The sequence below is a fragment of the Canis aureus genome, chromosome 11, assembly GCF_053574225.1.
Source record: "Canis aureus isolate CA01 chromosome 11, VMU_Caureus_v.1.0, whole genome shotgun sequence".
NCBI classification, from domain to species: domain Eukaryota; kingdom Metazoa; phylum Chordata; class Mammalia; order Carnivora; family Canidae; genus Canis; species Canis aureus.
The window spans coordinates 57,122,631-57,149,985 of record NC_135621.1 but is presented as its reverse complement, the minus strand read 5'-3'; the positions used below and the strand labels follow the sequence as shown (position 1 = coordinate 57,149,985).

Genomic DNA, 27,355 nt, shown 5'->3' with positions numbered 1-27,355 from the left:
TAATGAATGTTAGAATTTAGCTTTTTAGTTTAAGACTATGATACATATCAAATTAACTTTTCTATATGGAGTGTGATAGGGGTGAAATGTCTTTTTTTCCATGTGACTATCCCATTATTTCAGTATTGGTTAAAAATTCTCCTTCCCCAATAAATTACTTTTTATTTTTGTCAAACGTCAATTGAGGTGCATATATGTGGATCAATTTATGAATTCTATATATTGTCCAATGACCTATCACTATGTCAATACCATGCTAACTGCCATCTTAATTACTGTAGCTCTATAGTAAGTCTTAAAATCAGGCTCTGTAAATTCTACCAGATAATTTCTTTTTAATTGTTTTGATTACTTGGTTATTTGTTTCCATACAAATGTTAGACTCAGCTTTGGCTTTAAACTTTTATTTAAAAACCCTTCTATGATTATGTCTGTGATTACCTTTATTTTACAGATCATTTAACTTTTATGTCTACTAGAAGAAAAGGCTATGTGTCCAGGTCACCATTGGTCAGAAGTGCAAGAACCAGTATTTTATTTGTGGTTACATGCTTTTGTGATATTTATCATCTTTTTTTGTGTGGCCCAGAATCTGAATCCCGTTCTTATTTTTGGGGAATTCCTCACATATGAGTCTTAAAAGAAAGTAGTACTGCCTTTAACTACAGATGTTGAAAATGCCAGATGCACATTTATTCATTTCCTTTGTATCACAGGTATGAGGACTCAACCCACAATGTACTACTTCTGAGCCTGGAACTGGGAGAGAGTCACCAAACAGGAGAATGCACCACGGGGAATATACTTTGATGCAGGTGACAGGAATAGCAGCAGCAGCATCAAAGAATTTCCAAGGGCAGCAATAGCAGTATCCAGGGTTAGGCAACAAGATAAGGCAGGTCTGCAAGCTGAGTGCAGGACTTAGCAGCAGCAGTGTGTGCACCACCTGATTCTGTGGGCAGATTTCTTTGTTCTCTATAGTCCTTGTTGCTGCGTAACTCCTGTTCTGTCAATTCTTTTAAGAAATTCACGGTCTTAAGTCCACCAACATTTTTCTTGCTTAAAAATAAGGTCTGATTAAAGATTAATTTCAAGTGAGCCTATATCTCTCCGCAGTAGGGTATGTGTATGTGAGTGTAGACAAAAGAGGGCCTTCTAAGAATAAATGGAAGCTTTAAAGCCTTTTGGTGTATAAAATGCTCACATAAAACAATCCAAACTTTTTCATTCCCTTTTATGGCTCAAATCTGACCTAGCTTATGTCCAATAGGATTCTGGAAACCAGTTGTTCAGCCCAGGATACATGTATTTCTCAAAGTATACAGAACAATGTCTAAGATGTATGTGAGAATAGATAGCTTTAAAATAATTCATCACATACACGTATATACACACATTTATAAAATATATATGTAAATCTTGCAAAATTAAGGTATTTTAACCACAAATGGGTACCACTGATATCTATCTCTTCTCCATCACCATTCTCCTTGTGTGTCAGATGACTTTGGAGTAGCCCCAAGTGTTTCTAAGATTTGGTGATCAGAGTTGAGTAAGTGATAGACATAAACTTGGCTTGGGTTTAACAGAATATATTATGGGGTTTGCAGTCACTTTCTTATATTGCGAAGTTATTAGTAGTCCTCACATGATAGTTTCCATAGATCATTTCCAGGAATATTCATAGCACACACTGAGTCAACTCATCTGGTATTATGAGGTGCCAGACAAGGAGGCGCAGAGCCAGAGGTCTTTCTATGATATGAAGACACCCTATGCTATCTAGCAACAAAAGCTGTGTTATTGGAGCAGAAAGAAAGGTTTTAAATTTAGGGACCCAGGAGCTTGCCTTCTCTGGAGAATTTTTCCAGTTGTTAGATGTGTGAAACTATAAGATGACTATTCACCTGTGTTCCTCATCAATATCCAGTCAAAATTGAAATTCTCTTCTGTCAGGAATATACATATAATGCAACACAGGTGATTATAATACACCACATATTTTCTTCTTTATGATGACAATCACACAAAATAGATTTGTCAGAACTTCTGTTTTTGTAGGTCACAAACCTGTAACAGCTCTAAAAATGGCAAATAGGTCTGCATGAAGTTACAGATGAAAGAAAGTTTTCTCCCCAAATATGCCAATTAATGTAAAAAATTTTAGATTCTTAATAATGAGTTGTGAAGTTAAAAGAAATTCTTTTATACTATCAAAATTGATTTTGATTAACCATTCTAGAGAAAACACGGACTTAGCTTTCTATCTTTCTAAAAACTAATATTACAAAATTGTTTGTCATATGAAAAGGAGGATCAAAGAGTGGTGAGGCCAAAAAATGTGGGCAAAGCAGTGAAATGTGTCAGGCAGTTAAGAAATAAAGAGATTCTGATGATTGTTTGGGATTTTGTAATGTCTAGTATTTCTCAGCTTTTATTTAAAAGTTGTATTAAAGAATAATTGAAGCGTAATAAAATATCCAATGACGTGTAATCATATAACATGCTATCAGTTTTGAAGTAGTATGCATCTATAAAATAATTAACACAATAAGGATAATCAGTATTTCCATAATGCCCCAAATTTTCTTCATGGTTCTTCGTACTCCACTGTTTTCTCCCTTACAAACATTTCTTGTCAAAGTGCCACACAAATAAGTGAAATCATCTTATGGTTTTCCCACCAACTGAACACCATCAAGTGATTCTGGTAATAGACAGGTAGAGCAAAAGAGCCAGTCATCAGGGTATTGCTCAAATTCCAGACTTACAAATTCATGAGATATAATAAAATGCCTGTTGTTATAAGCCATTGTATTTTGAGGGTAGTTTATTAAATAGCGATAGAAATATAGGCTATGTGCCACTTGTGTGTCAGCCACAGGACTTACTAAGGTGCTTTGCATTATAGATAGTTGCTAAGTATTTCATTATTAGTTACACCCCCTAGAGTTATTAAGCATCAACTATATGCCAGAGACAGCACTTTGCACACATTGTCTCATCCAGTCCTGACAACATGAGTTACAAAGCAGTGCCAGTCAATTATCCATTGTCACTCAGCAATAAATACACTTTCTATAGTCTGCCCTGTCCTGTCATTCTGTGATCCAGCCACATGTCAGACTCATTTTCCAGTTAAGCACTGGTTAGATTCTATCATGAGGAGCTCCCAGAGGAAGGCAGCAACGTGGTACAAGGAAAGGATGTCCATTCTGTTGGCTACCCCTATCGGTATCAGCAACAACAGCTGTTTCCAGTCTTGAGTGTCTGAATTTCAGCAACTCTAGTACCAGCCTTAGTATTTTCCTTCAGAAGTACTAGAGAGAGCACTCATTCTGTACCATGTCCTCAATGTTCTGAGCACCAACCCTGTAGTGCTACCCTCCAAATCCTGAGGTAAGTTTTTCAAATTTGCTTCAGGCCACTCATTAACGAAATAAATACCTTAAAATTAAAGAATGTTTTGCCTCTCTTCTCAATATGGTCTGCTCTCCAAAGGAACTTCTCCCATGAGGTCAGTAGATGTTCTTTATTTGATAGCTACACTACCTGTTAAGTTTGTTTTTAGAAAGTATTTTATCAAAAAAATCTAATATGTATATGATTCCATGAAAAATACATATATAATGTTTAGGGGTTGTAATTTAAATAGCACATTGTATACACAATTTTCCTCTACATTATTTTAAAAATTATCACTATTTATATAGCATAGAAACATTTCATTGTAACTGTAGACCTCCTAATGGAATATATAATAAATATGCTGGTATTAGTTCATTTTATTATTGCTATTTTTAGATGCTCTTCATTTTGCAGATCCCTTTAATAACTTGATCTTAAAAAATAATTCACTTTTTTGAGACCAATGTGCTGTTTAAATTGGAAATATATTTTGTTTTCTTTTGTCATGGAATAATTTTCTAAAAATGTTAATCAAATGTCATAACCAAAAGCTTCTAAAATGCTAAGCTTTCTTTACAGCAAAACCTATGTTCCCCCAAAGAGGATTCATCTATATAATTAATGCCTTGAGATCTTTATAGAATCTCTAAACTCATTGGCTCAGTATGGTAAGAAAAGTGTTCAACAAAAATGGAAAACTTCCCCTCTGAAGCAGACACAGTCAACTGATTGTAAAACCTAGAAAAGACACTACAACCAAACACTTTACCTACCTTCTAAAGATACTATTGAACAAAATCTATCAACTGCAAGATTCTTTCTGATACCCAATGCGGTTTCTCTTTCCAGAGGGACTGATTATAAAATAGCTTTAATTGAACACTCGTAAACAGCTTTCAACTTTGATTAATTCCTAGAAGCTGAACCTGGTAAAAGACGAATCTAGTCATAGGAAATATATTTTCTTTCATGTGGCTACTTATCCCAGTTTTCTCAGGACTATACTGGTTTCCATAGGTTTGGACTTCATAAACGTGGAATAAAGAATGAAAATCTGACCTACCACAAATTGTTTAATCCTATCATGTCAATGTGCTTTGTGTTCTCTATGCCATGGTGATGACCTACTTAACAGTTGACCAATGCCACTATTCTTACAGAGCTCAGACAAGGCTTGCTAGTTCTTTGGTAGAGCAAAGTGATTGCATTATTCAAACCAGGACATTTTAAGAGTGAAAGAGAGAGCCACTAATAATTTCACCAAGAAAATGTGGGTGGAAAAATACTTCTCAAATTAATGTAGCTAGCTTAAAAATATTAAACATACCTCTCTGTGATAAAACTCCTTTATATTGTGTGTTAATTTAGCTGAGTTAATCCTCACAAAAACACTAAGATGTACTGTAAGTAGTATTTCCATTTTACAGGTAAGAACACGGAAGATTAGAGATATTAAATAACTTGCCTAAAATTACACAACTGGTAAACAGTTCATCTGCAATGTAGACCCATTTTTTCTTATTCTTTAGCCTGTGTTTTTTCTAATACATCTATTATCACTCAAAATCTACACCATGTCTCATCAGTGGTTAAACTGCCAGTGACCTACAGAATGATTTGAGTGATTTTACATGGGAACTACTCAAAAGCTTTTCTCCCACCAGTTGGAAATGATTCCATTCACCATGCTGCTTATTCAGAATTACTGAAACTTCTTGAGTAAAGCAAAAACAACAACAAATGGAAAGAAGAAAGAATGGGTGCATCTTCTCTGAAATGGCTCAATTAAAAAATATATAATCATTCATTACCATGAGCCATCCTAAAAACTCACTACTCATGGATTCCGTATTTTCAAATTTGCCTATTTGCTAAAATTTACTTGTAACCCTAAATTCAATACATGGGGCGTGTGGGGTTATTGGTGGACATGCACAGAATGGTGGAAAATTTGTTGCCTGACGCAAAGATTTCCAGCAGCGGTCAAATAAGGCAATGCTATGCCTTATTTCAGCTCTCACATTGTAAGAACTAGTCCTTTATATGATTTATTAAATATCAATTTTTCACAATGTGTACTTTTTGTTGGTGGTTTTGCTATTTCAAATGGCCTGCAAGCAAAGTGCTGAAGTTTTGTGTAGTGTTCCTAGGTGCAAGAAGGCTGTGATATTCCTTATGGATAAAATATATGTGTTACCTAAGCTTAATTCAGGCATGCATTATAGTACTGTTGGCCCCAAGTTCAGTATTAATGTATCAATAATATATATTAAATAAAGTGTCTTTAAACAGAAACACATAAAACAAGGTTGTGTAGTTCTCAGTCTGTTGTGACCAGAGGCTCTCAGGAACTTATTTGTACATTTTCCCCTAGGTGTAATGGTTCAATATCCACTAATTCAGAGTTTGTGGTGACTTTATAGACTATGACTACCATGAATGATGAGGGTCAACCATATTTATCCATTTATTTGTTCCTCATTGTTATAAAGGAAGAGAACCAATCTTTTTCCATATTTATATTGTGCAATGAGGAGTCTGACTCCATTTTTTGATGTAAACAGCTTTTCAGTGTCACTCTTTCTTCTTCCCCTTGTGCCCCACATCTGACAATCTAGCAAGTAAGCCCAGGTTCCCCTTTTGGCACTGGTGACAGACTCAAACCATGAAAACCCCTGTTTATGCACTGTAATCTCTTAAATAGCTCCAACCCACAGCCACAGTAAGAGGCCAGACTGGCCTCCTTTCTTTGTTCTCTCAAGCCATTTGGATCTCTTTGCAAGGCCTACCCTGCTCTCTCTAGAGACTTTAATGCTGTAAGTGATAAACCTTTTCGTCACTCTTGATGAGTATGTGGTGCCCTAGGTCCTGACACCAAAAAACCAAATTTTGGGTGAAAGTTTCATCTGCCTCTGCAGGTGATCATATGTATTAATACACATTCATTTGTCCTTTTAATGATTTTTTAAAAAGATTTTATTTATTTATTCATGAGAGACACACAGAGAGAGGCAGAGACATAGGCAGAGGGAGAGGCAGGCTCTTCGAGAGGAGTCCAAAGACTCAATCCCAGTACTCTGGGACCACCTGAGCTAAAGGCAGACACTCAACCCCTGAGCCACCCAGGTGCCCCTGTCCTTTTGATGTTCTTGTGTAATATACCAGTTTATATATCAGGGAGATCCTAATTTTGAGGGACATAGTACATAACAGATATAATTCAGAGATTCAGAATGGCATGTGGTAAGGCAAAGCTCAGAGTCAAAGATAAGAGTTAGTGGTATATTTAATCCACACAATAGCAAAACATTCTGTCTCTGTAAGGCAATAAAATAATAGCTTACATTTTATTTGTTTCTATTTGCTGCCCTCTCCCTTTTCAACGCTTGATGTCTTTCTTTTTCCTGTGAGGAACACAGGTAAAACTCATGGCCATTTTATAGGTTGCTCAGAACAACATGAATTTATCAAAATGAGAACTTGGCAATAGCTTCCCCTCAAGACATGAAACACCCAAATCTATAGGGGTTAGAAACTAAACTCTTGATCTAAACACACGCAGGTCTTTGTAGTGCTCTTCAGGTTGTTCTTCGCATTGCTCCTTAGTCCTACACATGGATTTTACCAGGCTTGAAAACACTCACACGCATACAGGGAGATATCAGCCATCCTAAAACACCTTCCAGTTTATAGGTCATCCCCAATATTAAGACAAGTCAAACACTTAGAACTCACTCCAAATCACAAAACCCACCTACCATAAGAACAGAACAGGTGCCAGAATCCAAAATGTGTGTAAAGTCTTCAATATTATCCAGAAGAATTTCAAAGTAGCTTCTATTTTCATCAAAAAAGCTGGCATATATTGCTGCTGCCATTGGAGAGGACAATTAAGGGTTTGCTAAACGAGGGGAAAAATACACTTCTCCAGATGAATAATTTAAAGCATTGGAATTAAGAGTATCATTATCCAATTTTTTTAGAAAGAAGAATTGCTCAAGCTAGATGATATTGCTCACAAAGATAGCAGGAGAGGCTTCTACTGTCTTCTTCCACAGCATGGTTTGCTTCCTGGCTAATAGCATTATATTACTTTGAGCAATTACTTTGCATTTATTACTAACCTGCTTTCTGAACCATGATTCAGGTATAAATCAAAAACATTTACACACTGGATTTGAACTTAGACAGGAAGCCTGGTGTGTGTTTCTCCCTTTTCTTTCCCTCAGATTTAGATGAATAATTTAAAGGCATATTCTTCCCTGGGAGTGAAGCAAAATGTAGAGACTGCTTTTCCTTTAAAGGAACTTTGAATAAGATACTTACAGGTATGAGGTTGGGGGAGAGGTATAGAATAGATTTTTCTTTTTCTTTTTCCTGTAGATTATAGGAAGTGAAAATTATGGAGAGTTCCATATATTTTCAAAACTATAGTTTCAACTATAGAAGCTATAATATTTATATTTTTTGAAGTTGAATGTATTATAGGTCAAAAGACTGTGGCCATGTCCAAATGTCCCTAGATCTACATCAGTGGTGCCCTGATGTTAGTTATCTAGTGGCTCTATGCTCCAGGGGAAACTGAGTTATTTTTCAACAATCATAGTATTACCATTCCTTTTGCTAGTGATGTTGCACAAGGGATATAATTTAGCTATGAGACATTAGGTGCAAACTTCTGGGGAGTTCTGGGAAATTTTACTCTTAAAAGTGATCAGAAGAAAAGAGCCTCCTTTCCAACTTTTCACATTGGTGTATGGGGATGAAAGCCTTGGAAACCTACATCAACTTTACGGTTGGGAAGACAGTCTGAAGACAAAAAGCAGGTCTGGGAAGATGGCTAAGTAGAAAATTCAGGAGAATCTGGATCCTTGATTGTGGTACTTGACTCTCTTTTTACTTTCTCTCTGAAAATATTGCCCTGATCAATTAATTTTCATTTTAGCTCCAGACATTTTTAGTAAGAGTTTCTGATAATTTAAGGATAGAAGATCATAAAAATATGTAGGTTAAGTAACAAACCACATCATATGCAAGTTTTGAGCTCAATATTCAAAGCCAGATTTTTCTGACTTCACATTCTTTGTTTTAATAATTACTTTTTATTCATTTTAATATGAAATAGCTGACTATTGAGAAGACAAAGTATTGATCTTGATTTCCTTATCAGCAGAAAGAATTGTGTGAATTATTTTTTTAAAAGCTAGATGTACCTGGTTATGTGATTCCTATATGAGATACATTTTACTCAATATTCACTATAGATGATGAGTTTACTAAGATTATCATCATTAATTATAGGTGGTTTTCAAGATTTTCATTCAGCATTCACTTACAATTTCAAATTCTAGGTCCTCAATGCTTCTTTATAACTGTCTGTAGTTCTTAATTACAAGTTGCCTTAATTTTCCCATTTTCCTATATACTCTTATTTTCTCCCTTCAGTGAAAAAAGAAAAGTGTTTCAAAAAAATTCCTTTGGCATTTTACTTCCTTCATATGTGATCCAATTTATATCCAACAATATCTTCTTCTTTAAACTGTATCTCTATTTTCCATTCCTCTTCAAGAGATTGTTGCCATAATATCCCATTCCCTAGGCAACTCTGTGTGGCTGGCTGCAGAGTACTCTGTCACAAACCGCCTTCTCCAATACCTTTTTCTGACCCCTCCAGTCTAGCAGGCACTAGTCCTTAACATTCTAATTCCACATGTCTGAAGATTTTCTGTGTTCCCATCATCTAAGTAAATACATTTAGACAAATACTATTTAACATGATTCTCATTATTTCTTAAACTTTGTTTTTTCCCCTCATACTTTGTTGATTACATATTTATATCTGTGAGGGAATGTATATATGTATATACACAAGTATATATGGAACAAAATTCAATGTAAATAGTATACAGTATGTATGTGTCAATAACTATTGTTCTAAGTGCTTTATTCAAATACATCCGTATTTAATCTCACAACAATTTATATAGAATAAGTAACTTTATTATCCTCATTTTTAAAGAGGGAAGAAACTGATGTTAAGTAAGTTTCCCCAAATCACACAACCAGGAATTTGTAGAGTCTGAATTCGGATTCAGGCAATCCAGCTTGAGTCGATGAAACTACTAATAAACTATGTTCATGTGAATATTCATTAGCTACCCTTATGACTCAGGCTGTGATCATCCCTAGTAGTTCATATTGCTTGCCTCAATTGGAATCTAGTTCAGTAAGAAAGGAATATACATCTTAAAGGAACCACTAAAAATTACTAAGCATTACAGATGAGATGACTAGTTGCCATCAACATGTGTATTCCCTTTTCTTGAATATATGTTCTGGGAGGTGGCTATCTAGCAAGGATTACATTTCCCAGAAAATCCGTACATCTAGGTGTAGCCATGTAACTAGTTCTGGTCAAAATCAATTTGTATCACTTGGGGTGCTAAAATTTTTAGGAAGTTAGTGGTCTTCTTTGTCTTCTGTTTTTCCTTGTACTAGCTAGATGCTGATGATTATAAGGTATTTTTAGATGGTAAAGCTAAATGATAAAAGGAACATGGTCCTTTATGGGTCCTTCATGGGGAGAAGTCATAGCGACTGGGAATATTCACATCTGACTTTTAGTCGAGCACCATATCGTCATCTACTGATTTTGAGCCTTTATTCAATTTTAAAGTCTTTTATAACATCTAAACATCTAGGTTTTCAATAATGCAAACATGTAATAGATACCACGAATGGCATATGTATTTGCTCACCTGATTCATACTGTGTTCTGTAAGGCAAGTACTTTTGTTTCTATAAATACTATGGCTCATTTAGATTAATTCAGTTTGTCCAAAGTTATTTAACTCAAGAATATCTGTCTCTGATAGGTATATAGTATTAGTACAGTATTTATAGTATTAGTACAGTGTGGTATCTATAATATGTGTCTTGTTTTTGACTTTTAGCATTGTAAATCACAATGCTTTTCTTTTGCTGGTATATAGTCAGAATACTCTGAACAAGAGAACTCTCTGAGAGACATCTATCCCCCCACTTCTTCCTGGCTAACAGAACCATGCTTGGTTTTAGTGTAGCCCCAGGTGATGGATCATGCATACTTGGCTGAAACAGGTTATAACAATGGGTTTCTTCATTCCCATCTGCCTTGGTGGTCTAAGTAAGAGTCATCTACAGAGGCTTGAGAAAGTTTTTCCTCCCTTTACCATGAAGGAGAAGCAAAGACATTGCAAGGAGGCAGGAGTCAATTACAATAATAACTTACCTCTCATAAATTCTTATATAAAACCAAAAAATCCCTATATGCATATGCCTTAGCATGTTAGGTATTCTGTTACTGAAAACAATATTCACCAAGAAAACTATCATTCAGAAATTATTTTTTTCCAGTATATTCTTTACCAAAATAAACCAAAATCCTATCAGCGTATGCTATAGTCTTTATAACATTTGAAATGGATTTTATTAATACTGAATATTTTTATATTTAACACAAAGCCATTATCTTCTATAAAATATCTTCACAGGGGATCCCTGGGTGGCTCAGCGGTTTAGTGCCTGCCTTTGGCCACTCCAGGGTATGATCCTGGAGTCCCGGGATCGGGTCCCACGTCGGGCTCCCTGCATGGAGCCTGCTTCTCCCTCTGCCTGTATTTCTGCCCCGCCCCCATCTCTCATGAATAAATAAATAAAATCTTAAAAAAAATAAAATATCTTCACAGAAGGAATTTATTAAATATAAAGAGTTTAACTTGTTAAATATGCAATGTTCTATTTGCAGCTTTTTGTATAATGAGGGATTGAGGAAAGCAGAGGAATGTAGAAATCTACAAGGTAGGAAATAAATATTTGAATATTTGATATTTGAAATAGTAAATCAGACAAGTTGCAGAATTCAAAAGGAACAGAGAGAATGCTTTTCTATTTATTAGTTTTTTCTCAGCTTAGCTTCCATATCTATAGATGATACAAATTACAGTAAGTAGCTTGTTGATTGAGTTTCCATGTTATGCACTGTGCCATGCAAACTGAAAGCCCTTGATAAATAAGAGCTGTTGTTTGCATTATTATTATAATCATCTAATAATGACAATGCTTCTGAAATGTCAAAATATCTCTGGTAAAGTGACCGATGTGAACCACTGAAGTGATTAAGGATGATAGGTATGTTCTCTAATTGACTTTATGTGAAAGCTATATGATAACTTTAGTATTAGCCATTGGATATATTCATTTACTTGGCTACCTTTTAACTTCAAAACTCCCTTAAATTTCAAACTACGTTTTAACTTCAGTAAAACAGACAAAACAATGTGCAACTTATCGCACTGAACTAACAATGTGAATGTTAAGCAGCTTTCTTTCTATTCTTTCCCCAAAGTTACTTTAAAATATAGAGCAACAATACTGCTAGAAAGAAATTCTAGTGGAAGTAAGTTGGCAACTTTCAAAAGAAATTAGAATCTATGGAGAATATTTGTCCTTTGTATAAACTACTTTTAATTCCAAGCTTTATCCTGCTAGGTTAAGGGTTATTCTAACCTCTATGGAGTATGAGAAAAATCTAGATGGTCCTAGTCCCTTTTAAATTACTTTTCCTTCCTTTGAAAATAATAGAATAAAATTGATCCTTTAAATGGATAAGACATCAGGTTAGAACTTGATAAAACACTTTGAACTATTGAAAATAGACTCTTCAAAATCATTTGATTTTTTCCTCTTTTGTAGTTTATTTTAATTTCAAGAAGTATTTTAAATGCCCTGCCTTTTAAGTCAGGTAATTTTGCAACTTCAAAATTTGTGTGAGCCAAGTTTCTATTGCTTAGATAACAGATTATTAAATGTAATCTATAACTAAGTTTATATTCAACTGATTCAAAGTTATCTGCTTAATTTAGTGTCCCAGGCATTTAGAAATCCAGGTTCAAGGGGCACCTGGGTGGCTCAGTGGTTGAGTGTCTGCCTTCGGCTCAGGTTGTGATCCTGGGGTCCTGGGATTGAGTCCCACATCAGGCTCCCTGCAGGGAGCCTGCTTCTCCCTCTGCCTATATCTCTGCCTCTGCCTTTCTCTCTCTGTCTCTCTCAGGAACAAATAAATAAAATCTTAAAAAAAAAAATCCAGGTTCAATCTCAGATGCTGTCATTAAATTCACTATTGACATGTGGGAACACATTTTCCTTCTCGTCATCTTAATTACCTCAAATATAAAAGGAAAGGGAATGGCATAGAACTTTAGGTTCTTCCAGCTGTGAAACTCTAGTCTTTGGCAATGCTTATATAATAGTATATACAAATATATGTAACCATTTTTTTAAATGGTTACAATAAATAAATATTTTATTTATTTATTCATGCGATACACAGAGAGAGAGGCAGAGACATAGGCAGAGGGAGAAGCAGGCTTCATGTGGGGAGCCTGATAGGAGACTCAATCCCAGGACTCCAGGATCATCACCTAAGCCAAAGAACCACTGAGCCACCCAGGTGCCCCACAAATATATATAATCTTATACATAATGTTATATATAACAGAATATAATAATACAGAACATAAGAATTCTTAGAGTCCTTAAGAAAAAAATACATTCCCCACAGAAAAATTGTCAAGGTGGGGTGCCTGAGTAGATCAATTGGTTAAATGTCTGACTCTTGATTTCAGCTCAGTTCATGATCTCTGGGTTGTAAGACTGAGCCCTGCAGCTCAGCTCCCACTCAGTGTGGAGTCTGCTTCTCTTTCTCTTCCTCACCTTTTTTTTTTTAAACTTGTCTTTTTTTTTTTTTTTTTTTTTAGATTTTTATTTATGAGAGACAAAGAGAGACAGACAAACAGACACAGGCAGAGGGAGAAGCAGGCCCATGCAGGGAGCCCAACATGGGACTTGATCCGAGGACTCCAGGATCATGCCCTTGGCTAAAGGCAGGCGCCAAACTGCTGAGCCACTGGAGCTGCCCCTCTTCCTCTCCTTCTGCCTCCCACCTCCTCACTTCATTTGCATGCACATGCCTGCCTGCATACACATGCTCTCTCTCTCAAATAAATAAATCTTAAAAAAAGAGAAAAAAATTGCCAAAGGTAGTGAATAGGCAGTTTACAGAACAAACACACTGAAATACTCCTGCTCATTAGTAATCAAAGAAAGAAAATTAATAACAATAAGGTAGGTTTTCACCCATCAGATTTTGAACAATTTAAAATTTTATTAGTTTAATTAGTAGGGATGCTGTGGGGACAGTCATCTCTCATACATAGCTGGGAGGATATACTAACTTAATTACTTCAGAAAATTTGAAAATAACTTTCTAAAATTAAACTGCACATAGTTCACCATCTAGAAATTCCTTTTTACTATATTGTTACCAGAGAAACACCTTCCTAATTCATAAGGAGATATACACAAGAGCCTTTATTAAAGCATTATATGTAATAAAGATACTTTTGTGGGTTGGGATCCTGATGTTTACCAATAGAAGAATCATGTAATTAACTGCAGTATATCTATATTATGAAATACTGTGTAGAAAAGAATGAGGTAAATTTACAGTGCTCATTTGCACAAATGTGCAACATTTTTTGTTCCTTTAACATACATAACAATATCAATAGCATGATAGTATGTATACCTATGTGTCTGTGTTGGTAAATAAATTTCCAAGGATCTGGAATATTAAAGACCAAATTTAATGATAATGTTCCCCTCTGGGGAGAGGGACCAGGTTTCATGATAAAAGATCCTTCTCTACAGTGTCTACAATTTTTGTAAGTATAATATAATCATGATCACTTATGATATTAAACATTATATTTAATTATTTAGAATAAGTTTAATTCTTATATATTACCATGATTTTTTTGTCAAAAATTTGTCAAAATCCATTTTTCAAAAATAAATTAACCATAGATTTACGGATATATTTCTGGACCTTCAGTCTACTCCACTTATCTATACATCTCTCTTTATACTAGTACAACATTGTCTTGATTGCTATGTCTTTGTAATTCTAGTATGCCTAATATAGAACCTTTCAGGTTTCTATTTTATTTTTATATTATATATATTATTGTTTTTCTAAAGCAATGTGGATAGATTTTTTTTCTCAATGAAAAAATAAAGATAACAAAGATAAATTGCTACTTTATAGAACTACTTTCTCAAAAGACATAGCAATACACCAGCCTAGGGGACCCTTAAGGGATGCCAAAATGATTTTTCCCTGATTTCATTAAATGGTTAAATAGAAACTTCCAAACATTGTCCAGGAATGTCAATCAACATTGGCATCCCTTATTATTTGAATTTCCTCTCTCTTCCTTTCTCCTATTCTGTCTCCTTTCAGTAGCTGATCTCATTAATTTCTTTTCACATTACTTATATAGATACACTTCAATTTGCCACTTAGTAAAATATTCATTCATGGAATAATGACAATCATAAGTCATATATGTAAAACACTTTAGAATTTACAAAGCACTTTTAAATTTTATCCTATTTATCCTTGTATTATATTCAGGCAGCTGTTATTATAAGTATTTTACACATGACAAAACTAAGCATGATTGCATAAACAACTTGAATGACTTCAAACAATGAGTATGTGACAGAGAAGGAACTCTAAGCTTTTGGTTCCAATTCCAATTATTTTTTTATTGTGGACTTACTAATGGGATAATGTACATAGAAATAATTGGCAAACTATAAACACTGTAGAAATTTTAGGGTTTTTTTATTGTTACTAACTTCATTATTGTTATGCAGAAGAAAATTAATCTACAATAGAAAACACATTCCTCTAAAGAAAACTGTATATGTAGGATGTCCTCCTGAAGCAGGCTGTAGGAGATACCAGAGGGAGCCTGTTTCATTAGACAGGTAAAAGTGAAGTAAGGGGAAGCGGGAACTAAAAACCTTTAATTCTATGGGTTATATATGAATTAGGATAGAATAACTACAAGAGAAAAAATTAGTCACTGAGCAAGTGGCTTCAAGTCACTTGGATTGAGCCAAAGTTTCAAACTATCCATTACTGAATACAAAATGTGTTTAATCCACAAAGTCCTGAGTAAACAGGATACTTTATTCAATGGTGCAACAAACTACCGGTCAAACTAACATGTATCCCAAAGGCTTAAACATAATTCTCATTTTTACCGTATGAAGTGCATACAAAACAGTCATGATATTACCTGTCTACCCAAATGCCCCTTTAAAGAGGTTCTTGCTGGGGATCCCTGGGTGGCTTAGTGGTTCAATGCCTGCCTTCAGCCCAGGGCCTGATCCTGGAGACCTGGGATCGAGTCCAACTCGGGCTCCCCGCATGGAGCCTGCTTCTCCCTCTGCCTGTGTCTCTGCCTCTCTCTCTCTGTGTCTCTCATAAATAAATAAAATCTTTAAAAAAATAAAAATAAAAAAATAAAGAGGCTCTTGCTTTAGGAGCCACATGACCCAAAGAAAGCCAATCTATCAGGTGCTGAGTTACCTGTTGTGGTAGTTACCGATTTATTGCCTCTTGGCTTCTAATCCATTCTTCATTGCCTGCTATGTGATAACATACATATGCCCTGTAAATCTTTCTCCTACGGCTTTTTTTTTCCTCATTAGTAAAAAAGGAAAGAATGTATCTTGCAGGACTATTATGATTGAATGATGTTATTTGTGGGAAATAAACATTAGCATATGGAACACATTTTATGTTACCTACAATTGTTCGTTCTTACCCCCTCTCCATCTCTACCTCATCCAAGTCTTACCTATGTGGATACAGATTAAGTTCATATTCCATATGAAAGTTTACATTAAAGTATTATTTTCGTAAAGGCCAAACGAGATTCTATTTTTCAAGATTAAAGCACATTGGCATACCAATATATTCAATAATATGTACTGAATTAATTGATAAATGATATCTTCCATACTATACCAGATGTTATTTACTCTTATCTATTATAGTTTAATATTATTTCAGTGTATTAATTATTCTTCTTTCCCTTGAGGCCAGTTATTATGCCTTTTTTTTTTTTTTGGCAGCCTTATAATAGCTGGCACAGGGCAAAGAGCAAGTACTCAAAAAAATACATATTGTTTGAGTAAATGTTATTTCACAAATCCTAACATTTTTATTAGAATAAAAATGTTGGATTTATTATAAAACTTAGTTAAGCCTATCTTTTTTCTGGACACATTCAATACCTGAGATGCCACTTTTTGCTCTGTAAAGGTTGAACTGCGGTGCAATTTTCTTCTCTAAGTTATCTTACTGCACCTCCTCCTGAACTTCTGACACTAACTGTCACTCACTGTCAGAAGAGCTGTCTCTAGGCATGAACCAATCTTTAAGCTAAGGATAAATGTGAGCTGAATTGCACAGGGTAATGTGTCTCTCTACTTCCAAAAGGATTGCCTTCATGAGAAGGGAGATTCCCCTGAAAGAATAGCATCTGAATTGCCAAGCCCATCTAGCACTTCAATTTTCAGTCAGCTGACCATGTGAATGTATGTAGCCACAAAGAAGAGAAGTAGTTCTCTAGGAGTTTCAAATATAGTAGTGAATAGCAAAGCATAATTCCACATCCGAACTTCTCATGAGAAGGAGTGAATAAAGAACAGGAATAATTTTCAAGGATGACATTAAGAGAACGAAACATTAGCACAGAACTTGGGAAAATGGTGAAAGTAGACAAATTCATTTATATATAGCCTCAATGAGAGGGATTTCTCAGAAATGTCCATAAAAGCCTGAAATTGATTATGTGTGTTAAGTAGCCCTTTTTTCCCCATCAAAGGAAACACAAGAAAGCAAGAAGTTGTTAGACATGAAGATAGCAAAGCAAGTAAGAGACAGGTCAGATGTTCTGTGCGGAACACACGTGCCACAGCCCCCTCTGTATTCTCTTCCCTTGGACAGCACAATTGATTCACATCCCTTATTAGGATGCTGCTAAGCAGAATTTAAATGGCATGGCCATGGTGTCTGTCTATAAAAGACACAATCTCCTACTGTATTAGAAAAACAAATGATTTAACCACTTAGTTTTTGGGCTGAGAATTTCATACTTCCCATTTACTGTTGAAAATCTTAAGAAAAGTGGCTGTATCTAGCCCACTTGGGCTCAACTAAACTATGATGGTCTCGCTACTCAGAATAAGAGAAATCAGGGATTTCTTATAATATTACGTTTGAGCAAAATGAAGGTAGAGTGAATAGTTAGCCAGAAGCAGGGAGATTGATTATAGCCTTTAGTTGGTGAAGGTGAAATTAGATTAGTCTCCACCTGAGAACTGGGACCCCTAGCTGGATAAGAGGTTGAGAGAAAAATCATACAAGGCAGGATGATTAGTTTGTTTGTACATCTTGGTACGCTGTCTTATACTTTGCTTCACACCTCTTTTTATTGAAGTGTTGCCCCTTGCTGTGGATTTCCCTATGTAAAGTGGAGATATTTTTGCTTAATTTGCAATAGACTAAAAGAGAGCATTGAATTCTCTATTAAGAGATGAACTAGTGCAGAAAACTAATACTCCATCACACGTTCTCTGCACATGGATGATCATCAATTTAATTCTTTTTTTTTTTTCATCAATTTAATTCTATCCCAATACTTGTAAGAGCAGTCTAAAACATGGAGCAGCCTCGCAGGGCAATGTGGAGGGATGAAATGAGGCTCTCATGGATAGAAAATTGGGATTTCCTACCTTCAGAAAAATGCCAGTACCTGGAATAATACAGCATTTTAAACACCAAGCTAATTTAGTATTGAGTTCTTTAAAAAGTTTGCATTCAAATCTCAAAAATCTATCTGCCATCCCAATGCCTAATCAAGGCTCGTCCAAGGCTCAGCATTCCTGCTAAGTTCTGCTGAGGGCTTGATTTCCCTTGACCTGCCACTCTCACAACCAGCTCCCATGGGCATGTTGTATCCTATTAGGTTAGTGTCTTGCCTTTTACAGGTAACAAGTGCAGGCTATAACAGTACTAGGAGGGAAAATGGGAAGGAGGCAAAGTTGGGGTGGGGAGCAAGAGAGGGAAGCATACAGAAGTATAGCAAAAGGAGAAACAAACAAGAGAAGAAAAAATAAGAATGTTGGTATAACAGGGAGAAAAAAAAAATACTGTGATTTAGATGAGAGCCAAAAGAAAAAAAAAAAGGATGAAATCTTGCCATTTGCAACAAGATGGAAAGAGCGAGAGAGTATAATGCTAAGTAAAATAAGTCAATCAAAGAAAGACAAATACCATATGATCTCACTCATATGTGGAAGCAACAAAACAAGCAAGCAAAGGGGAAAAAGAAGAAAGAGCGGCAAATCAAGAAGCAGATTCTTAACTATAGAGAGCAAACTGATGGTTACCAGAGGGGGAGGTGGATGGGGGATAGAGAAAAAAGGGGAGGGGGACTAAAGAGTACACTCATTGTGATGAGAAATGAAATGAAATGGAATAAATTAAAGCAAGGTTCCTTTCTTTTTAGGGAAATTTAGAAAAATTGCTTAATCTCAGTGTATAATTTAGAGATAATATCTGCCTGACCCACTTCTTAGGGTTGCTCTAAGAATCAAATGTAACAAACTAATGAAAGTAATCTGTGCCTATTTATAAGGAACCATCAACATGCTTACTCAAATTGTAATCTTTATCATATTCAAGCTGCCTGCGGCTAGGACCGGATTCTAGATTCACAATCAATCTGGGTCCAAAAAAATACTAATAAACACTTACACAGGTAAATATACAAGGTAGGTAAATGTATAAATAAGGTAGAGGCAACTTTATTAGGGTTTCCTGGGAGTATGCAGGACCACAAAGGGATCATGAGAAGAAGAGATAGCCTTAGAAGCATAGCAGTTAGGAAACTCCCCTGGGAAGGGACTTATCCCAGAAGTGAGTGTGAGAGAGGTATTGGCTCTCTTGACTAAGATACCAACCAAAGGCCAGTGGCAGAATTTAATCTGTAGATGATTATTTTAAAGGTATTATTTAAAAGTAAGCAGGTATGTGTCTAGCTAGTTGGCACTGCTCTGTAGCCCTTTCCCTGCTTTGCTAATTTATTGAATATGCCTGAATGCCGAGAACATTCGAGTTTCTTGGCCTCCAGTTGAGGAATGGTCCAAATCCCAGTAGTCTATAACCTAGCCTAGCTTGAAGTGATGTGATAATTGCTTATACTTTTGATTGAAAAAAAGTGAGATGGCCTCATAGGAGATTCTCCTCAACTATCTGCTGCCATCTTGAAGCCAGTCTCCTTTCTCTCTTCAGGTTAAGAATGGCTTCTGAGAAAATAGAATTTCTTCCATTTGGTGCAGGAGACTGCAAGAGGATGCAAGCAGCTCAGAGAAGGGTGGCATCAAAGAGGAAAGAAGTCATCAGGAACAAATTCTACCTCACAATTTCTTTCCTCCTTCTTTCCTATCTTCTTGTTTAGAGGTGATGATGACCTGAAAGAGAACAGGATGGACTGTCCCAGGATTATAAGGAAGAGAAAAGAAAGTCTACACATTCCCTCTTCCTCGTAGTTTTCTATTTCAAGTTCTCCTTTGGGCTCAATATCTTGAAATTATAAGGCTTTTCAGAGTACCTTTATCTATGTGCTCTCTAAATTGGAGAGTGATTTAAGAATAAAATACAGTAAAATATTTAGAGTTCCATTAATTTTGATTTGAGATAATCCTAGCATAAACAGGGATAGACATTTCACTAAGTATTGCAGTTGTGAATTTTTTAGAGTCTAATTTTTGAGGAAACAGAATAACTTTAAAATAAATGGCATTTTCAAAATCATTAAAATGATTTTCAAATTTGTTAGACATCAAAATTCCTTTTACATGCCTTCATTTTCTTTATTCAGCAATTAGCTCTCCATTGTGAACATGCTTTTATGTTTTGAACCCATATTTATGTAAGAGACAGCCTCAAATTGCTATTTTCTCATTAATGTACCTCAACTTACTTACTAGTATACAGTTATATGTACCATGTTTTATAAAAATTTACAAAATTGCTTTTGTAAGCAAACATTTTAATTTTCAGCTATTTACTAGATCATTCTGAGTTTCCCAGGTAATAAACTAAACACCCAAGTTTTCCACTGTATCATTTACTAACTCCCCCACCCCCTTAGGACTACCTTTAATCTTTTATGTCACTGGAAGATCCATTAGGCCATTTTTCCCCCCACTGAAGTACTTGGACAATCACTGAGCAATAAACTTCCTCCTGGTTCCTGAACAGACCAAGATCTGACAACTCCATAGCTTTACACAGACTGTTTCATGAGCCTGGAATGCTGTTCCCCAAAACTTATCTTTTCCTGTAAAGCTTCTGTTTATTTATTTCTAATGTCAACTCAATATCACTTTTCTTAAGAAGTCATTCCCAATTCTCAGAGAATAAGTTAGCTGTCACCACTTCAGTTGCATGTCACACCTATTTGGTACCTTGTAATTATTTTTCTTATGTCTATCTCCCACATAAACTGTGAGCTCATTAAGAACAGACACAGAATCTTATTCATCTTTTTAACCCATGACAAACACCAGAACAATTGTCTTGGTGGTAGACTTCAAGGGACCATGATCTTGAGATTTTATTTTTATGAAACCCCCAAATTTCTGGATAAGTCATGACTCTAAAGTATATAGGTTACTAGTAGAAATACTGTATTTTTATTTTACATGAAGAACAATGGATTCTGAAAAAGAGTTCTGAGATAGGTGGAGGTTTTTATTAAAGTTTCAATGGGTGGTTTTCTAGACCCTTCCTGTCACCTGTAGCATTGATAGCATTTGACAAAATGGTTTTAGCATTTGAAAAGAAAAAATTAGCAAAAGGAATGGATATTGGAGGTCAAAAGAGAAATATCTAAAGAAAAATTTTCCTGCATATGACTTCTCAAATTTGGTATACTTAGAAGGAAAAAAAACCAAAAACATTTTGGAAAAGGTATAGTTTAGAAGAGATATATGGAAGAAAGCACTTGTGCATTAAACCCAAGTACTTAGGAAGAAAAGGGACTGTAAAGTAGTTGAGAGGTCAATCACAGATGCTAAAACTGCCTCTGTGAGCAATACAAGGGGAAAAAAAAACCTCAGAGTGTTTTAATTAGACGGAAAGCAACAGAGATTATAGCCTTTCCACCACCCAAACTTTCCTCTAGAACATGACTTTTGTTCAAGAATATCATAATTTGTTTGACCAGGCTGAAACCACTGAGATTATAGGCAGATTGCAGACTTTATCACTAAATTCACTTGCACATGCCCTCCTGCACGTGCGCACACATATACACACACACACTCACTCCATTTGCTTTCCCGTCTCTTGTCCTTCATGCTGTCTTCTTTGACTAGTCCCTCATTTTTTTTTTAGTCCCTCATTTTTAAATCAAAGTTAATGTGGCACTGAAGTTCCAATATTCAGCTTGTGAAATCATTATAGAGATAAAAATACATACACATACACAGCTGGGCTGTCATATTTCTAGAGGGGAATCTTTTATGCTCTTCAATTAAATGTTGCTTGCTTGCTTGCCTCTCCCTTTTTTCCTCCTACAACTCATTACTGGAAAGTTTTGAGTAATTCTTAGAAGTCATCTAATTGGATCTTCACTATTCATCTATTCAGCTGATAAACTAATCAGTCCTTAGGAAATGTTGACTTACCCATCATCCTGTTTTACTGACTACATATTCGCAAACTATTGATCAAAACACGTCTTTTATTTGAATTAAGAAGTTCACTAATTTTGTTCTTGATCATAGTTCTATAGAACCATGATAAACACTATGTCACATAGACTATTGGCTTTTAATTTAGGACCCTAGTTTCCCTGAGATTTGTAGAATTTAGCACTCAAAACTATTTAGGAAGCCTAAATTACTGACATGAAATAGACTGGGAGTAAAATGCACAAAAAATCCCCCCCCCCCCAAAAAAAGCAAACATAAGCACAGATTAAAGCCAGTTAAGGCACCTACAATAGAAATAACTCCAGTGGCAAATTTTACAGATTGTTGGTTAAGACTTAAGAACATACTGAGAGTGGCTAGAGGGGTGAGAGGTGGGGGGGAGGTTGAGGTAACTGGGTGAGGGCACCTGATGTAACAAGCACAAGGGGGTGTTACATAAGACTGACCTCTACCTCTAAAACCAATAATATATTATGTTAATTAACTGAATTTAAATTAAAAAAAACAGAAGAAAAAGTTTTAAAAACAGAATATAAGACTTTTTTTCTAATCATTTGGTATAATCAACATTGAATTGGGAACATAGAATTAAATATCAGTGGGGCTTTTAGAAACAATCTATCATTTGTAAAATAGGACATGTTTGTATTAAGTTGAAAAATAAAGGAACGGCTATGCAAAAGCAGGACAAAGAACACTTTCTTTAGGTATTTACCCACAGTGAAGGCCAACTCACGTAAGTTGAAAACTGTTGCACTTCTATCAAACCTCTCTAAAAACACTTGACATAAAGAATCCTTTTTTAAAGAATGAATTTTAAGCATAAAACAAGGGGAAATGATGCTTTAAGTGTTTAAAGCAATAGGATAATAAGATGAAAGGAAATCCTATATTCAAGAGGTTAATTTCTTCACTTAAGAATGAAATTTGGTTTAATCTGAAAAGTGCTTCACTGAAAATACACCTCCCTGATTGGATATCTTGAATGGGAGTAGGAATAATTATTGAGTAGTACCTGTGCACCAGTAATGGGGCCAGGACCCCTGCCTACATCTCCAGATGCATCTTGCATTGCTCTTCCCTCTCGTATCATACTTAAGATGTATTACACAGCTGTGGTTAACTGAATGCACCATGTGACTTCCTGTCTCTGTGACTTTGACATACTAGTTTACCTCTCCACCTTTTTCCCTACTTCTATGTCTGACTAGTTTGCATCTCTTCATCTTTTATGTTAACCTTGAGTATTTAATCATTCCTTCTACCATGGTATTTCTCACACTACACTTACACTGTAATGTTTTGTTTATGTGCCCACATCTCCCTCTAGCCTGATCTCCTTGGTAGGACATTCTAGGTCTTTTGAATTTCCTATCCCTAGACACATTTGTGCTATCTGTCAGAACATTTGTCAGAACATTGGCACACAGGGGAGCATCTGGGTTGGTTTCCATTTATATATGCCATCTCAGAATGCCCAGGACTTAACCCCAAGACAGTGATTCAGTGACTCTATTCTTTGCTAACTAAACATCTGATGTTTGGTAACTATATATATATATATATATATATATATTTTATCAAGAAAGTAAAACATTTTGACTTCAGACTGTTAATTTTTATTTCCCTGATCATAGCGTCTTAGTATGAAAATATACAACTAAAATTGATGTAAAAAATACACTTTCCTCTTTAGCAAGATGCTAGTGGGAGGATTCATTGTATGGTGGGCCCTTCACATACAAGATCTCATTTTGTTTTTAGAATTACCTTGTTCATATATTCAACAAGTATTACCAAGTTTTCCCCCAGTCCAGCCATTGGCAATGGGTCTATATGTACAAGTTATATGATGCCTTTGCTCTCATGATATTTCATTCATGTGGATGAGACATACTTCAATTAAGTATACACATTTTAAAAGTACCATTAAGAAAATGAATCAGGGTTGGTAGGTAGTCACCAAGACTGACTGACTTGCTTTCTTTTCTCTTTTTGTATTATGCAGTCAGGAAAGGTTATCCTGATGAGATGACATTTGAGGACACCTGAATCATGAGAAGGGACCAGCTATAAAATATGTTGGTGAAATTTATGCCAGGGAATAAGTGCAGTGGCCCTGGAGAAGGCACAAGCTCTGACTGGGGAATAACAAGAAGCATAGTAACACAATGGCATGCGAAGACCAGGTAAGAGTTGGGTTATGGGCAGTTTGTAGATAATTACATGGTGTTCAGTAAAATATAGATTCTATTTTTCAAGTCCACTCAAGCTACAGAGTAGAAAGTGGGCTTTATGGGGACAAGAATGGAGGCAGGAAATTGACAAAATTGTTTAACCAGACAAGAGGTGATAGAGGCAATGCTTTATTTAAATGACAGGATTCAAGATAACTTTTGGTAAGTAGCGGTGAACTGCTACTGGGTTATTTGTGGGATGATGTGGGAAGTATTAGGGAAAACCAAAGATGATTCCCAGGTGTTTTGGCCTGAGCAGTTGGGTACTATACTGTGGTACTATAAATTGGAGAAAGAGTACGCAGCCGAGAAGGGCCAAGAGCAGAGTAGCAAAGTGCTGAATGGATGATCTGTGTTAAGTTACCAGTTATAATAACACAGTTATCAGGAGGAAGAGAGCAAAGAAGTTGCTTATATTTAATGAATACCAGGATACAGGTAAGTGGTCACTGATGACAGTAATAAGAGCACCCAATGGGCAGCAAAGTCCAGTTTTACAAAGCTACTCTGTTCCTGATTCATTTCGATTCAAAATAGAGGGGAAAAAAAATCTATGTCAACATTTGGATTACATCTATGAAAAAAGACCCTTATACTTAAGTAGGTAGATTTTTTTAAAAAAGTGTTATAATCACAAAATGTATAAGTCAAAATATATCTTAGAGAGCATACAATGTGTCAGCTTCTTTAAAGCTATTTCGAAGTGTTTTTTTTTTTTTTAAAGATTTTACTTATTTATTCATGAGAGACACAGAGGGGGGTGTGCAGAGACACAGGCAGAGGGAGAAGCAGGTTCCATGCAGGGAGGCTGATGTGAGACTTGATCCCAGGACTCCAGGATCACACCCTGGGCCAAAGTCGGGTGCTAAACCACTGTACTACCCAGGGATCCCCTTGAAGAGTTTCGTATAGTAAAGTCACTTAGTAGGTAAGTGGAATCTTTGGAACAATATTAATTTGGTCAAATGAAGAGAAGTTGGACTAGATGATTTCTGTCTCAGGTTCCTGTTAATTCTCAACACAACATAATTCATAGGACATCTTTTTGGGGGCTAAAAGGCATTAGCTATATAAAAGATGGATGCTACGGAACAGATTTTATGAAAGTAATGTTGGTTTCCCATAGATAGAATATAGTTTATGGCTCTGAACTAAACAACATCAGTCATATCAATTCACTCCTCACCACACTGGGTATATGTAAAAGCTGTGGGGATTACAACTAAAACAAAGTGTGCTTAGAACAGTACTGGTTGATGCCCGTTTGGTTTAATTTGTATTAACAGTGCTCTCTCGTGCTTTTAAAATTGTCTTGGTTTGGAAGATAAAGCATATGGCCATGCCAATTAAAAATGATATGTGTACCATCTTGCAAAGTAAGGCAAAGAAGCAAATATTAAACAAGGAAATGTAAGGCATCTCAAATGCCAAAAAATACAGTATCCCAGAGAATTTAATATGATCCTTCTGAACATATACCTATTACCAAATAGGGGAAAGAAGCTGGAATAAGTTTGTTCCTTTTCAGGGCTGAAGTGAATTTCCATAAGCCTCATCTATCTATATGCTTGATTTATGGCAGACAGAATATACCAGTGATTAAGGAATGGGCATTACCGTCCCTGAAATCTGGATTTAAATCCAAACTTTGACACTTCATGGCTGTGTGATATTGGCTAAGTTATTTAACCTCCCTAAGTCTCACTTTCTCCTCTGCAAGTTGGTATGATCCTAGCTGTCTTATGAAGTTGCCCATTGTTAGAATTCCATGAATGACAGATGGTGCCATTATAATAATTATCATGACCATCACCATTAATGTCATCATAATCATCCTCCCATCCTCTCCAAGACCCTAGACAATGTTTCATAAGTTATTCCTTTTTTCTAAAACAACTGTGTCCCCTTCATGTGTCTCCTCTGTCACCTCCAGTCTAAACACAAAACAAAATAAACAGAATCAAAACTGTATAAACTCAATCCAAAGGACTTTAGTCATCTTCTACCACTGACAAAATAACTTCAGAAAATGGCCTTCTCTTACTGTCTCTTCTTTTTCTTTCCTTTCGATTTTCTACCCAACACAATTTGGTTTCCATCCCTTCCATTATGTTGAAAAAGTTCTCCCAAGAGAACCCAAGGACATAAGAATTGTCAAAGTGAACTGCTCACTCTCAGTTCAATCTTACTTGACCATCTTCGATATTTGACACTATTGAACACAGGCTTCTGCTTGTATCTGCCCTGGATTCCATGACATCACCAAGTTATACCCCTATATTTCTGGTCATTAGCTCTTGGTCTAATCATGAAATAATACATTGTATATTTCATAAATATATGAACCTTATGGATTTAAAGCCAAACTTCTCTGCACAGAACTGCTCTTTCTCCATTCACTCCTACCTAATTAATGTGGTTTGAAAAGTCCAAAAATCATCCTATATTCTCTTCTCTCACATAACCATCTACAGCCAATTAATCTCACCAAGTTTTTCTCTTAAACATTTCTCAAGTCCATCTTTTTCTCTTCATTTTTCCTATAGTTGCCAGATGTCAAAATCTCTTCATTTCTCATACGGACTATTATATACAACTTCCTAGTCTATATCCCTGCTTCTAGCCTTGTTCCTACATATATGTATGTTCTCCTAATTATTGACACAACAATATACCTCAAGTGAAAAGCTTTCCAAATTTCTCACATATGAGCCAAAATTTCAAACTTCTTGGCATGCTAACAAGAAGAGCTGCTACTGCTCAGTGGGTGCTTTTGTTTAAGTTAGAAAAGATTGATCTTACTCAAATTAAAAAAAAAAAAAAAGGATGTTCTATTGTTCACAGCCTGATCAATCCAATGCTTTACTCTTAGAGATCAGTGGGAGCCACTGCTCTGTGAACCCCTCTCTCAGCTGGAGAACTTTCCATGAATGTGAAATGTTTCTACAACACTTACCTGTTCCCCCACACCCTGGATGCCAGATGCATATACCTCAGCAATCCTAATATTCCACGCCTGCCTCTAT

General features: G+C 35.7%; 1 long non-coding RNA gene across 3 annotated transcripts in view; it reads left to right on the top strand.

Moving 5' to 3' along the window:
* LOC144324127 (uncharacterized) overlaps positions 1–27,355 on the top strand; it is a 325,737-nt gene that overhangs the window by 290,624 nt on the left and 7,758 nt on the right. For 2 of the 3 annotated variants that reach the window (XR_013389540.1, XR_013389538.1), the window contains one exon: positions 717–3,652. This is a non-coding gene — a long non-coding RNA (uncharacterized LOC144324127). Of the gene's footprint in view, positions 1–716; positions 3,653–24,100; positions 24,282–27,355 lie in introns of those variants that run through there. The other variant, XR_013389539.1, reaches the window with a different exon arrangement.